Raw genomic sequence first — 15403 nt, 5'->3', positions numbered from 1 at the left:
TTTGTATTTTGGGTTGTTGTTTTGTTTACTGGAGACAAGATTTCACCGCGTAGCCTCAAAACTACCTCTCCAACTCAATACCTCCTGCCTCGGGTTCCCAAGTTCCAACCCTGTCCACACGCACCAACATGCCTGACCTAGGAATCAGAAGTGTTGCATCTTTACTCAAGGTCTGAGGTCCCCTAGGGAGAAAACCCCGTTCTCAAGTCAAAAGAACAGAGGGCTCCCAGGAGACCAAAGACTCCCAGGAGGGCTTGTTTGTGGAGAGCAGGAAAAGGGGCAGAGTGGATGTGAGGAAGAAATATGCCCTTTGAAGCCTTGTAGCCTGGAAGCCATGCTGGGGAAAGGGAGTGGAAGGAGCTGATTTTTTTCCTTTTGTAGTTCGGACAAGAGTGGGTGCTGCTTACGCCTCTGCACTGTATTCTTTAATTCTGCAGACTGTACAGAGAGGCCACTGTGTGCCAGGCCAGGCCAGGCTGGCAGCTGCTGCAGGAAGGGGTGTCTGGCGAACTCCTTACTCTTGAATCATTTTATGTGACTGAAGTCTCTAACCTAGGCCAGGAATCCAAAATGCTACATCTCGGGGAAGTGCCCTGCACACAGACACCCTGCAGAGGTCAACCCCCACACCACACAGGGTAACTAGCAAATAGCATCTTGTCAAAAGACATTTCTAAAGCCTGGCGCCTAAGGGTTAAAAAATAAACTAACAGGTGAAATGCGCATTAGAGCTGCAACCTGCCGAGCCTCTTAATCTGTCACTTAAATCTAGGGCTTTTAGCTGTAATTGAACATCCTACTGTGCCCATTATGAAGAGGAGGAGGAGGGAGTGTCAAAGTTATGGTTTCTGGGGGTGGAGGAAAATAAATTTTCCTTCAAAACTAGTCAATAACAATGCCTCTGAGTTAAAGAAATGCAACGTTAGCCTAGTCGCCAGGGATGAAAACAGTGCATCCCAGCAGTCGGAGAGGCAGCTGACTCAGTCTTAGGAGGCCATTATCCTAGGCATGACCAGAGGGCTATGGAGCGGCTCCGAGGCTAGAAAAGCACCGTGGACTTACCATGAACTGGAATAGAAGCCACCCGGAAGATGACTAAGCACAGCAGACTGACAGTACCAACCTACTGAAGAGAAGAAAGAAGGGAGAGAGGGAGATTCCCGTGCAATATAGCACCAAAAACTCCCTTTGCAGGGCTGGCGAGGTGGCGCCGTTAGAAAGAGCTTGCTATGCAGACGTAGGACTTGAGTTCAGACCCCCTGCACTCCGATAAAGAGCCAGGTATATATGTCTGTAAGCCCAGTGCCAAGAAGGCAGAGATGGGAGAACACTGGGAGTTTGCCACGAGACAGCAGAACCGAATCAGTGAGAGACCCTACCTCAAAAACCAAACTAGAAGTATAACCGAGGAAAACACCTGACATTGACTGTTCCATATACATACTCGCTTAGCTTGCGTGCACAGACACGCGGGGCAGGGGGACCCCTGGAAATAAAGCAAGGGTGGGGACAGTTTTGTGAAGAGCGTGCATGCTTTCAGGCTAATCACCACGGGGTTTCCTGAGAACTCAAGAGGGAGCTGAGGCCCCTTGCCTGCCGAATGAGAGAGGCTCTTCAGAGCTCTCTGTCTCCTTGGAAAGGCAGCGTGATATAAATCCAGGAGGTGGTTACAGCGCCTCTATTACTATTATTATTGGGCTGAATTGTCTTTGAGAGAGTGTTCTCTTGTCTAAGAGGGAAATCGGGCTGGGGAACAGAATTGTTCCTTTGAATTTCTTCTATAGAAAAATTAGGTTCCTGGGGTATGAAGAGGCATAGTGAGGGGTCTGGGTAGATACCTCAGCGGGCAAACTCATTGTATCCTAATCGTCACAGAGAACTAACTTGAGCAACGGATGTGTGACCTTGTGAGAGACTGGGTGGAATGAAGTTTGCTGAAACTCTCTTCAGAAGGAATTGGAATGAATATCATATTCTACATTAAAGCTTTTTTTTTTTTTTTTTTTTTTTGAAGAGCGCCAAGGAAGGGCTACTGTTCTGCCCCTGCATAATCACTGGCTTTCAAATGATCGAACAGATCCCAAAACCCTGCACTGTAAGTCAGTTCTGCCCAACGTAAGAGGGGAAGCGACCTCCTTTGATCCTCCCGTCTACAATAGAGGTCTTGGGAATAAGCTCTTAGACTCTCCCCTCCAGAAATACAACTGTAGGTGCTTTGTACGCAATTTGAATCTCAGTTTCCTCTGGATGCCATGACCTGGATCTCCTCGTGAGGAATGAACTTGCTTTGTCATTTCAACTTACCCATAAAACAGCAAGTGATTAAGAAAACAAACAAACAAACAAACAAACAAACAAGGAGACTGGTTATATTGCCCACTGCCCTGCTGAAATAAACAGAAAATATTTCATACTTGAAGTTTTACAATTCAGGCCATCATGGTAGATGGAAAGGGTATTGTGCAGTCGTAATTTGTATGCACTAGGTTATAACAGGTTAAAAGCAGGGCTGACTTCTAGCTAGCCAGCAGATGCTTTTAATGTGACCTGATTTCTGAAGCATTCCATGTTATTAAATACTTTTCTGTGTATCTGTTCCAAGTTTATCGGGGTTAATGAAAGAAGCATTAAAAAGACATGGTTCAGAGTAAGAAACGCCATCGCACATCAGAAACTGTGTCGATGGTTATTAGTTCTCAACATCGTTTCGAGCACAGAAACCTGAATAATTGATCTTTTGCATAATGCTGGGAGCAGCCAGAATGTGGAGAGACAGCATGGCAGTGAAGATCCGTTTGATAGGAACAGGAAAACCCAGCTCTGAATAACTCAAGCTGAGAAGCAGATTTTACAGGGAGAACACTGAGGTCCCTGTGTAAGCAGGATCCAGGAAGAACTGAATGATGGCTGACCCACACCATCACTCGCAGACCATCCCTCACTCCAGGACAGCGGGCACCCCATGGGCTGCACTCCAGCCACTCTTGGTGCCTGCAGATCTCTGTAATTCTTGGGAGATAAAGAATCTAATTGGTCCATTTGGGGGGAGGGCCATGAGTCTATTCCTGTGGTAGGCAGGATGTAATCCTGTAGTTGGCAAAACCACAAAGACGACAGAAAATGAAGAAGGCAAATTTTTTTTTTCCACAAAGAAAGGAGTGTTGGGTGAAAAACAAGCTCCGGAGACAGTTGGCTAGCCCCTCAGAGGTGCTCTGGAGACAGCCGGCTAGCCCTGTCACGAGCTAAAAAGGGGGACCCTGGGGAAGAGGGGGGAAGACCCACACCCCGCCAGAGTTTTACCTATTCTCTGGTTTGTCCGGCGTGGGAGAGCTGCCATACACTTTCCACTCAGCCCTGGGTGGGCATTCAAGCTTCTGACCCACTCTTCAGGGGGTGGCCAAGGGGCAACTAGGAACCCCGGAGCTACTTTGCTAAAGCCACCAGGGTTATAGAGAGAGGGATGAGGGAAGAGGTTCCCAACACTGGTGAGAGTGAGTGCAGCGGATCTTCACTGGAGCACAGGAAGGCCTTCTAATGGGAGATTAGAAACGGCTCATTAGGAGAAAGCCTGTCCCATCCTCCAAGCACAGTGGGCCTTGATGAGCAGAGACATTCTATGGTTTTAGAGCTTTATTATAGAAACGCAGGGGGAAAGAGAGAAGGTAGAAAGAGAGAGGGGGAAAGGCTAGAGAGAAAGAGAGTAAGAGGGAGAGAGGAGAGAAGACAAAGAGAAAGGAAAAAGAAGAGAGAAGTGAGAGGTAAGAGAACAAAGGAGTAAGAGAGACAAGTAAGAGGTAAGAGAGCAAGGTGGGGCTGAACAGCCCTTTTTATGGTCTATACTGTTGCTAGATAACTGGGGAGGAGTTTAGCCTGAAGGTCAGAAGCTTGGGCCATTGCCTATGTGACTACTGACCATGCTTCTCTTGTGGGGGCTGTGGGGGGCGATAACTTAGGCAGGGGCCAGAGTTCCAGGAGCATGAGGGAATGCCTACCGTGTCATGAAGGTGAATTATCACCATTTCCAGGGTTCAGACCTCAGCTCAACTGGAGACCAGCTTGTATATGCATAGCTCAATGCCCCACATAGCCCCTCAGAGGTGCTCTGGAGATAGCCTGCTAGACCTTCAGAGGTGCTCTGGGGACAGCCTGCTAGCCCCATATGCATACTTTCACACCCCCAAATTCTCACTGCTCTAAGTTTCATCTGGGTGTGGCTTTGTCTTTGCTGCACATCCCTCAGGGAATCTGGGAGGCAGACTGTCCCCTTCAAATGTGTCTGTACCCTAACCCCTAGACTGTGATCAGGAGTCTTTGTGCAGATATGAATAAGGCAATGGTCAATAAAACACAAAGATCACCTTCAGTTATCCAGTGAACCTAATGTGGCAGAGAGATTCAGACAAAGGAAAAGATGGGGAAATTCCGAGCAAGAAGAGACTCAGAGGGCAAAAGATATAAACTGTGACGTACATAAGAAGGATCCAAGCAGCCACTTGGAGGATCACCCTCTGCCTGGCAGCCACCAAATAAACAGGAGCTCCAGTCCTACAACTTGCCAGGAACTTAATTCAGATAACAGCTTCAATGAGACTAAAAGCATCTCACTTTGCCCATACTTTCATTTTAGGCATCAGAGACTAGAGGCAGAAAGCCCTGATGGACTATACTATACCTGGAGCACTATGAAGAAATGAGTTACATTGTCTTAAGCCATAAACTTTATAGTCATTTGTTAAAGCCAAGGTTGGACACTTACAGACAGTGTAGTTGCTTCACCTATACTATTAATATCCAGTGTTTTTCCGTGTGACTCTCTGAGAGGTTAAATTCTCTGGGCTTATCGGTCTGACAGTTCTTTTCTACACCAGGACTAACAGCAACAATACAGCTATTTATAGGTCACCTATCATGTGACACATACTTTATAGCCATTATGACTTTTTAATCATCACCCAAAATAACTATTCCGCAGACTTAAAAAGTATCCACAACACAGAAGTAGTCCATGCCTACTTCAGTGGGCATTTATAAGATTTAAATAGGATACTGAGTAGTCACATGATTGCCCAAGTTAATAAGAATATTAACTTATAACTGTGGAATGACAACCCCATTCTATCCCGTCCAAGCCCACATTCCTTCACTAAGCCACACTACCTCAATGGTGTCACTGTTGAAACACCTAAAATAACATGTGCTAAGCTGATACCCAGAGTCACTCCGTATCCTTGGGAGTCTTCGATGCCTTAGATGTATAGAGCCAAGGGAACAGCACTGGCCCAGGACCAGCCAGGTTGCCATAATTTTCCTCTAGGTCTGTATGAGGGACAGAGAACATTGCAGCCTTTTCTCAATCCTCCTTCATGTTTACGTTTCCTCGGTTCTTTTGAGACTCCCCCAGGCATACATAATCTTCCAGACGGGTAAGGATCTGTGGAGAATTCATCTCAGACTCCTGGAGCATTCTTTTATTTCTTGGACATCACCCTCTAAACTTCTGGTACTCGCTCTAAACAAGAACATGATCTAGGGTTATCAAAGTTACAAATTCTTCACTTTAAACTAGCAAAACACAAGTTTACACACACACACACACCTCTTCTGACAACAAAATTCTCCTTTTCATGGCCATCCCCATGCTTTCAAAGCTCTGTTCATCAGGGATGGTGGAAAGGGATGGAAGTATATTCAGACTCAGGGGTTGCAGAGTCCGACTCTTTACCCAAAGCTCCGGAGATTTCGAAGAGAAAATGAAAAGTTCCTTTATTTGTTGGTAACCTATGGTTAATTTGTAGTGTTTGGAGGTGGATCTTCTGGACAATTCTTTTCCAGTTTCAGCTTGATTTATGAAGAGGAATCACTGGGCCTTTCTAGTGTTAGAAAGCCAGAAGTCCCTCCCACCGGAAGCCGGAGCCGAGGTCTCTTCCGTGGCTGACTCCACTAACTCTTGTTCACTGGCCACATCAGCCCCAAAACTGTCCCTGAAGCATCTGTGTGTGCCCTCCAGTTCCTCCTTGGGGGTTTTAACAGGAATCTATCCTATGCCCAGTGTCTAATAGCAGAAAAATCAAGGTCTGGCTGCTGAAGCTTCAGTTTTCCGCTACATCAGTGAACCATAACTGCCCCAAATACTTTGGCTCTCAGAAAATGGAGGCCAGCATTACAAACAGGATATCAGTTTACCACTACTTATAAGAAAAAAAAAAAAAAAAAACAGAACAAGGAAGACCTTTGTTTGCCTGGGTTCCACTTACTATTATCTATCCAAACCTCATTCCTTACAGACAACAGCTTCACGTTGGCCTGCTGCTCCCCTTTATTTCTCATAACGATCCCTATTATCCTCCATTTGGACTCCCCGGAAAGTGAAAGAAAGCAACTATCTTCCATAGCACCCAATGTGACAGTCATTTGGTGAGGCAGTTGCAATTGCAAGCTGTTCATGAATCTAGATGCCAGTCAGTCATTACTGGTAGTTTAAATACATAATACAGGTGCAACCACTTTGCAAATGCAAAGCGATGCTGTGCTTACAGATGCTAGTATTATTGTACACTTTCCCTTACACTGGATTTCAAGTCTATAGTCACTGTATCTGCTGGCATAGGAGGTATCACTGTAATGTGTAAATATATATATACACATATTCTTTGTTACCAGAAAGATTGCAGGGCCTGGGGAGATAGCTCAGTCAGTAAAAACCTTACAGCAGAGACATGCGAACCTGAGTTCGAATCCCCAGAACCCAGGTAAAAAGCCAGGCACAGCAGCCTGTGTCTGAAACCCCTGGAATGCAGGGATGCAGAGACAGATCCCTCAGAGTTCATTGGCTGGCTAGTCTAACTGAAGTAATGAGTGTCAGTGAGAACCTCGATCTCAAAAAAATATACTGGAAAACAGCCAAAGAAGTATACACAAACATGGACATATACCACACACACACACACACACACACAGAGGAATAAACATATGTACACACACACACACAGAGGAATAAACATATGTACACACACACACACACAGAGGAATAAACATATGTACACACACACACACAGAGGAATAAACATATGTACACACACACACACACTCACACACACAGAGGAATAAACATATGTACACACACACACACTCACACACACAGAGGAATAAACATATGTACACACACACACACACTCACACACACACACACTGGAATCACTACTTTAGGGAAGCTGGATCTCTAGTAAAATACCTTCTCTTCTCTTTGCAGGGAAAATATCAGAGACAGAGTGGTTTCCATCATTGCCTCCTGATCATTCTTATGGCATTCATCAATTTTGGGGGACAGCAGGTTTGTCACATAGACACTGGTCTGAGAGTCTAAAGATCCAGCTTTCACTCTGAAGTGTGGAAACTTGCTGGAGAATCTTGCGTGCTTAACTTTCTCAGGTCTCCATTTCTAGGGCGCTATCACTGAATGAGAATGGAGATCCTTGTCAGCTCAGCCTTTCTATGACTCTACCTACAAATTGTAACTCTGGGTGCCTAGCACACATCTTCTTCCTCATAAAGCCCAGAATGGACACACATCTCTTACAGATGATTGTATTTCCCAGCTCAGTGTTACCAGTCTCTTCACTTGACTGCTGAGCATAAAAATAAAGTACCGTTTAAGATGCAAGTGGCCACAAGCATTAGTGTTCAAGTAGGGAACTCACACACCTTTCCTTGCACCAGTAACAGGCACCATTTGCCCAGCGCTTACACTAAGTCAGGCACATTGCTAAGCCTGTGTATATTCAATCCTTTAATCTCCTTACCATCCTACATGATGTCCTGTTATTTTTACCATGGTTTAGAAAAGAACACCAACTTCTTCTCTGGTTGTATCTGTATCATTGCCACATCCTCTGGACCATCTCCTCTTCATGCAGAACTGAAGAAAGGTGAGTTCTTAATTTGTAAGGCATCACCATGTGGGCTTCTGTCATGGGACACAGTAAGGTTCTGAGAAGAAAATAGAAGGTTCATTTAGGTATAACAATATCAATTCCTTCTCTGGCACAAATGTCGAATGTCTATATAATTATTCTTAACCCCCACTGGCAGAGGGAAAGAATTCAGGAATTCAAAGTTTTTCATTCCTTTTAGTCGGTCTTAATAGGGGAATATATAAAACAGTGGGAAAGGCTTAAACTGGGCAAAGTTGTTGGTAGCTAAAAGAAATGATTTCCATCACCAAGTCAGTGGGCCTTTTGATATCAAACCAAAGAAAATGAATCTCTCCTTAAATACATTAAATCTGAACAAAAGTGAGCAAGTGCAGGTTGCACACAGGTTAGTAGGACCTCAATGAAGCTGGCCTCTCTATACAGCATTCATGTCAAAATCAAGTAACAACCACTTCTGCAATCCCACACCTGAATTCTTAGCTCTAGAAAATATATATTTTTTTAAAAAGACAGCCAGGGGTCAGGATAATGGCTCAGAGGATAAAGTGCTTGCCGTGCAAGAAAGAGGACCGAAGATCAGATGCCTAGCATCTATGTCAAAGCCAGTCATGACACCGTACAGCTGACAGGCACCCCACTGGGATGTGGCAGGAGGCAGACATGGAGATCCCTAGAGCGCACTGGACAACCAGTCTAGCCAAATTAACGAGAGCCAGGTTCAGTGAGAGACCCTGACTCAAAAACTAAAGGGCAGGCCAGTCACAGTGATGCACCACTTTAATCCCAGTGCTCAGGAGGCAGAGGCAGGTGGATCTCTACGAGTCTGAAGCCAGCCTAGTCTAAATAGCAAGTTCTAGGTCAGCCAGGGCTACATAGTAAAACTCTATCTTAAAAAATATAAAGTAAAATAATAAAATGCAGAAAGATCAAGCCAACAAGATCAGCCAACAACACTCCAACTAGTTGGACTCAGGTGGGTTAAACAACAACAACAACAACAAAAGACAAAAAAAAAAAAAACTAAAACTAAAAACATGAAGTGAGAGAAGGACATAGTAGGTCTACCTGGAGGGAGCGGGAGTAGGGAGTTAGGGTGTATATGATCAAGATACATCATTTACACATGTATAATTCTCATGGAACAAATAAAAATTATTTTTTAAAATAAGTGCAGAGAGATCAGAGAAAATGACTAAAGTCAACCTCTAGTCTCCACACTTATATACACAAGGAGCATAACTTACAAGCTGAGAGAGAGGGGGGGAGGGAGGGAGAGAGAGAGGCATCACAGCCTTTTTACAATATAAAATAATAATAAAAAAATAACATAATACTACCGGAAGATCCAGCACTACCTCTCCTGGGCATATACCCAAAAGAAGTTCCAACTGGTAATAAGAACACATGCTCCACTATGTTCATAGCAGCCTTATTTATAATAGCCAGAAGCTGGAAAGAACCCAGATGTCCCTCAACAGAAGAATGGATACAGAAAATGTGATACATTTACACAATGGAGTACTACTCAGCTATTAAAAACAATGGATTTATGAAATTCTTAGGCAAATGGATGTATCTGGAGGATATCATCCTTAGTGAGGTAACCCAATCACAAAAGAAGTCATTAGATATGCACTCACTGATAAGTGGATATTAGCCCAGAAACAGAACACCCAAGATACAATTTGTAAAACACAAGAAAATCAAGAAGAGGGAAGATCAATGGGTGGATACTTCATTCCTCCTTAGAATAGGGAACAAAATACCCATGAAAGGAGTTACAGAGACAAAGTTTGGAGCTAAGACATAAGGATGGACTATCCAGAGACTACCCAACCCGGGGATCCATCCCATAATCAGCCACCAAACCCAGACACTATTGCATATGCCAGCAAGATTTTGCTGAAGGGACCCTGTTATAGCTGTATTGTATAAGGCTATGCCAGTGCCTGGCAAATACAGAAGTGGATGCTCACAGTCATCTATAAGATGGAATACAGGGCCACCAACGGAGAAGCTAGAGAAAGTACCCAAGGAGCTGAAGGGGTCTGCAACCCTATAGGTGGAACAACAATATGAACTAACCAGTACCCCCAGAGCTCATATCTCTAGCTGCATATGTAGCAGAAGATGGCCTAGTCAGCCATCATTGGGAAGAGAGGCCCCTTGGTCTTGCAAACTTTATATGCCCCAGAACAGGGGAACACCAGAGCCAAGAAGCCGGAGTGGGTGGGTAGGGGAGCAGGGCGGAGGGAGGGTATAGGGAACTTTTGGGATAGCATTTGAAATGTATATAAAGAAATCTAATAATAGATAGATAGATAGATAGATAGATAGATAGATAGATAGATAGATAAAAATAGTAGATCCAGCATAAACAGAGACACAGAGACAGACAGACAGACAGACAGACAGACAGACAGACAGACAGACAGACAGACAGAGATTGAGAGAGAGTGTGCTTTTCAACAATTATTGAACATATGGAGGAGCCAAGAACTGTGCCTGGCCCTAAGATGAATATGGTTCCAAGAACTAAGGTTTTTGTTTAGCTTTGTTGTTTCATTTCTATTTCTGACCATCAGTGTTACATCCTTTTACTCCTGCACATTATGGTACTGGAAGTCTGGAGTCACAGGAAGATCTAATGTGTGATTTGCGATCTTCCATGACAGGGTTGTGTGGGGTTTGAGTCTTGGTAGACAGAAGGGAGGTTCAATAGTCACCATCCTTCCTCCATTAGCAATTGAGGACACGTGGGACATCTTCAGATGCGAGTGCCTGCCCTGTCCAGCTTAATCTATTGTCAGACACCTGCTTTGGTGTTATGGAACATCTAGGGCCACCAGTACATTGGACCTGCAGTTTTCTATCCCCACCTCACCAAGCAGCAACTTTGTAATTCTCACCCAAAAGTTAAGGAGCGACCCAGACACACTCCTTTCATTTCTGCAGTCTTCTTAGTAGTTGTTGTAAATGTTTGATACCCTGTGTTAAATCCCTTCCTGATTAGAATACCTAAACTAATATCAATTTCCTTTAATCCTACGTTATTGGTGAGAGAATGCAGTGAAGAACGGTGCTATTCAGTAGAAGTATGAGACGTACACATAATTTAAACTTTTCTCTCAAAGTAACCATATTTAAAAAGTGAAAAGAGGGTCCAGGGTTGAGTAAGCATTTGCTTAGCAAGGGTGGGATCCTAGATTCAGTCCTCAGTACCAAAAAGCAAATAAAAATATGAGAAATGACTTTATTGACATCCATTGAACACAGCCAAAATATTACCATCTTGACATATAGTCATGATAGTATTTGCCAAGTCTTGGAGATGAAGTGTGTCTGTGTGTGTTTTGTACATGTGTGTGTGCTCATGTTCATGTCTTTGGGCTAGTATGCATGCACACGTGTGCATATGCATGCAGATACAGGCCAGATGTTGATGCTGAATGTCATCTTCAGTCAGTCTCCACCTCACTTTTTGAGGCATGCTCTCTCACACCCCCTGAAGCTGATTGATTCAGGGATGCCCCTGTGTCCTCCTCTCCCCTCCTCCTGGTTAACACCAAGACGGCTGTTGAAGTGCTTGGCCTTTGTATTGGTGGTGGGACTAAAACTCAGGTCTTCATGTTTGCACAGCAAGCGTTTTATTGACCAAGCCATGTCTCTGTCCCCCTCCCAGACATATGTTTCTTTTTTATGTTAACTTGTTTGTTTTACATTTTTCATCCACTGTGAGTATATGTGGGAGGAGGGGCACATATCATGGGGTTCATGTGGAGGTCAGAAGTTAACTTGCAGAAGTCCATCTTCTCTCCAACCTGCAGACGTCAGGGATCAAACTGAGGTCGCCTGACTTGGGAGTAATGACCTCTAAGGTAAACCCTCTAAGCCACCTCACCCTGCCAAAGGGTAAGTTCTGTAGACATAGCAAATCTCAGTTCACACTGTCCAGGTCCTGGCTAGTTCTATGTCAACTTGGCGCAAACTAGACTCATCAGAGAGGAGGTGGCCTCAATTGAGAGACTGCCTCCATAAGATGAGGCTGGAGGCAGATCTATGGAGCATTTTCTTAATGGGTGATTAATAGGAGGAGGGCCTAGTGCACTGTGGGTGGGGCCATCCCTGGGCTGGCTGTCTTGGGAATCTATAAGGAAGCAGGCTGAGCAAGTCATGGGAGCAAACCAGTAAGCAGCCCCCCTCCATGGCCTCCATGGCACCAGCTCTTGCCTCCCGGTTCCTGCCCTGTTTGAATTCCTGTTCTGACTTCCTTCAAAGATGAACAGTGATATGGAAGTGTTAGCTGAATGAACCCTTTCCTCCCCAACTTGCTTTTTGGTCAACAATGTTCCATCATAGCAATAGACACCCTAAGACCTCCCCCTTACCAAACACTGCTTATTGCTACAAACGAATGCTGGTGCTCATAAATTAATAGCTATATTAATAAACAATGTAAATTATATGATTGTCTACAACACAGTGTAATGGCAGAGCTTTACAGAGAATTGGCTTTTGCCAATGCAGTTGGTTCACCTCTTCATCTGCCTATTGGTATCTGTCCAATAAAGCTCAATACATTGAGCTGAAGGCAGTCTCTTGTAAGCAGCCTTCTATATGAAGGTGAAGTCTGTAGGCACTCTCAAAACACACAGGAAATTCCATCATGTAACAAGGAGCCAGGGGCTTTGAGAGGTCTGCCCTGGGCTGAGGCAAACTAAGTGCAGGGTAGAAGGTGAGTATTTCCTGAGCTTCCCCGCGCCTCCCCCCAGCCCCCATTGTGTCTACTGGGAAGAGCCTACAAGGCTGTTTATGGAGATGCTGAGCCAGACGCCTAAGTCTAGAATAAGACTCTTCTGTATTTGCACATCTAACTGCATGGGCAATAGGAACCTGGGAAACAATCCACCTGTGAGGATGCATCAAGGAAGGGCAGCTGTTATAGAACTGTGTCAAGTCAAGCTATGCACATTTGACTATGGACGACGATGACGAAGACCAGCGTGAGAACCGACCGCCCAGGGTCATCCCAGTAGCCAAATGAGTGTGGGAGCTGCTGGTAAGACCTGCCCATAGCTGGGATAAAGCCTTTGGCAACAGGCATCCTCTTTTTATGGCTCTCTTTGTTTTGTTTCAGCCTCGCAGGACCATGCCAAGACTCAGAACATCACCATCGTAGGAACAGCTTCTCTGTGAGTTCTCACTACATGCCAGGCAACACGCCAAGGACTTCCCATACGAAATCCTGACCTCATCCTCTCTGAGCCCGAGGAGGAAAGCCCTGCTAGCCTCAGTTTATACAAGAAAATTAAGGGACCAAAAAACCTTACCCCAGGAAATGAACTCAATGGCGGCGAAGCTCCATTTCAAACGAAGGCCCTTGAATTCTGGAACCTTCACCGTAACTGCTGTCTGTGCTGCTCCAGGAGAAGTCTGGCAGCTTTACCTCCAGGAGAAAAGGAGAGCTGTGGTGGCTGGAGGGCCGACTGCTAAAGCCCGATTTTGCCCACTTTATAAACAATTGTTTGAGTCGGGCCTAAACAAGGAGGACAGCAGGGGACAATAGGGATGACACTATCCACAGGGACATTGGCACACTGTACATCCAACACCCTCTCCAAAGTGGTCATATGAGCCCACGGGGGGACCTAGCTGGGGTGGGGTCTCAGAAAAAAAAAAAAAAAACAGCCTTGTGAGAAAGGAACAGAACCTTCTCAGGTAGAAAAGGCAGGGTTACCATGGCGACCACAAATTCTTGGCCCAGTGGATTGAGTCTTAATTCAGAGAAGCCTGCTTTTCCAGAGGGGGAAAAAAATGAAATAAAGCAAATCAGAGTCCCCCCTGAGCTGTGGCAGCCTTCCACAGAGGGGCGGTGTCTCTGGCGGCCTCACAATCTAAACAGATTAACCGCCAGTGCCTCGAGGCCTGTGAAAGGCGTCTGCAGAAGATGAAGTGGGTTTTCATACCTGACAGTATCCCAGATGGAGCTTAGCGTGGCTTTACCAAAGAAGCTGCCAGAACAAATATGACACACTGCTCTGACAGGATCCCGTTCCAGTTGTGGCTCTCCCGCGGCCGACTGCCGTTGGACCCTCACAATGCTGGCTTTCTCCTAGCCAGTCGGCTGTCGTTTATTGACCCAAGCTAAGCCCCTGGCTCTTGGTGCTTTCCTACTCAACTGCCCACAGCCATCACAGCCCGTTTCAACAGAGGCTGCGTTGTAATTCCACTTCACGGATGAAGCCCTCGCGGTCTGGAACCATTGTGGCCCAGTGTGAGGAGTCCTGACACCTCTCTTTCCCAGCAGCCAGCGCTTCCTCTGAGGCCCTAGCTAGCACACATACTCGGACTCTCGATACCTAGCATGCTTCCCAAAGTCTAGAGAAGAGGACAAACTACAAGGAGCTTACAGTCCTCCTGGGCTGGCCCCCGTGGCCCACATATTACTCCAGAAGATGATACCAGCCATCCACTACACAAACGAGATACTGCTTTTTCCATGTTTTACCCCTGTCTCATCAACAAGATGCCAACAAAAACACTCATTGCCTACAGTGGGGCACGGGACTACCCAAATTCTAAGGGTTCCTGGACTTCTGAGGGTTTCAAATAGCAGAGCCAACTAATTTGAACTTGTGATAGTAGCCCCATACTCCTTTATTTTTACATTTATGCCTTACTCATACAAAAGCTATTTAAGCATTACAGACTTCTGAATATCCAAAGAAAATATTTATCCCATCCGGGGTCCCCAGTGAGGCAAGCCATGTTCAGTTTTCTGCATTCAGTTGGTGTTGGTCTTCTGTTTTCCCAGAGAACTCTCAGCCTTACCTCATCTGCTTCGCTAGTAGTCTGAGAAGAGCAGAGTCGGCTCAGCCTCCCCACTCCGTAGGTGAAGCTGACAGAACCAGCTCAGTCTGGACAGGCAGATCTAGTCAGCTAGTGAGCTGCTGCCTCCCAGCAGGACCAGAGCAGATGTGGTACACCTCTATCTAGGAGCTCTATGCAGCTTCTCCAAAATACTGGAGATCCCTGGAAGGCCCGTGTGGTGTGTTGGCCTGAGGCCTGGGTACATGCACCGGGGAGGTGGGTTCTCCTTTGAGAAACAGTACCCACAGTTGCTATGAGGATAATGAGCTCACAGATAGCTGGGGCCATGAGTAAGAGAATGAATGACCTCTTTATCTCTATGCATGACACTCCTCTGTGCCTTTGAACTGTGTACCATGCACATGAATCAACTATTCAGAAATTATTTTACAAACAAAATTTCCCGTACCGCCAAAGCAACATTGTTAAACCATTTACTGTGATTACCACAGTCCTCAGCTCACAGGAGGGTCCATGAGGCATGAGGTAGATGGGCCTACACCTTACCCATGGACTCCAGGGAGACGAAAGACATTGGATATACATTTGCCTTCCACACCCAAAGAGAATGGGATTCAGTGGGAATAAAATAACCAAATCTT

At 45.4% G+C, this 15403-nt stretch overlaps 1 long non-coding RNA gene across 1 annotated transcript; it reads right to left on the bottom strand.

Moving 5' to 3' along the window:
* Positions 1-4974: 4974 nt before the first annotated feature.
* 4930452G13Rik (RIKEN cDNA 4930452G13 gene) lies at positions 4975-14985 on the bottom strand. The gene is made up of 4 exons (NR_045060.1): positions 14763-14985; positions 13262-13396; positions 7800-7986; positions 4975-5509 (listed from the first exon to the last, which is right to left on the bottom strand). It is a non-coding gene; the product is annotated as an RIKEN cDNA 4930452G13 gene (long non-coding RNA).
* Between the last annotated feature and the right edge of the window lie 418 nt (positions 14986-15403).

Source organism: Mus musculus, chromosome 14 (genome assembly GCF_000001635.26).
Source record: "Mus musculus strain C57BL/6J chromosome 14, GRCm38.p6 C57BL/6J".
NCBI lineage: Eukaryota > Metazoa > Chordata > Mammalia > Rodentia > Muridae > Mus > Mus musculus.
Note: the sequence above shows the minus strand (reverse complement) of the source record. Positions and strands in the feature narration are given on the sequence as shown.